This window comes from Larimichthys crocea, chromosome XXIII (genome assembly GCF_000972845.2).
Source record: "Larimichthys crocea isolate SSNF chromosome XXIII, L_crocea_2.0, whole genome shotgun sequence".
NCBI lineage: Eukaryota > Metazoa > Chordata > Actinopteri > Sciaenidae > Larimichthys > Larimichthys crocea.
The window spans coordinates 19,356,831-19,357,157 of NC_040033.1; the positions used below are offsets into that span (position 1 = coordinate 19,356,831).

At 30.0% G+C, this 327-nt stretch overlaps 1 protein-coding gene across 5 annotated transcripts in view; it reads right to left on the minus strand.

The window, feature by feature from the left end:
* The window catches only part of dipk1c (divergent protein kinase domain 1C), a 29,308-nt gene that overhangs the window by 4,450 nt on the left and 24,531 nt on the right, over window positions 1–327 (minus strand). The gene's annotated exons all lie outside the window — the stretch shown is intronic.

Below are 327 nucleotides of genomic sequence, written 5' to 3' on the forward strand. Positions count from 1 at the left end.
TTAATAAATACAAATTATTAATTTTATTTTTATTTTTTCATCTGCAGGTGTTAAGAAAAGTTCAACATATATTTATATTTATACATGTAGAGCGACACCTAAAATTAGATTGTACTGCATTTTACATCAATAAATATAAAAATATAAACTTAGTCATATATGTTTATTTATATAATATGTAATTATATAAAATAAAGCTTTGCTGAGCACAGTTTGGTCAGATTGGTAAAGATTGTAAGTTACAGCGAAGAAGAAGAGGAAGAGGCTTTCAGGCCCAGCAGTCATAATGGCAGAGGAGACGAGAGTGAAGAGGACGCTGACGGAGGA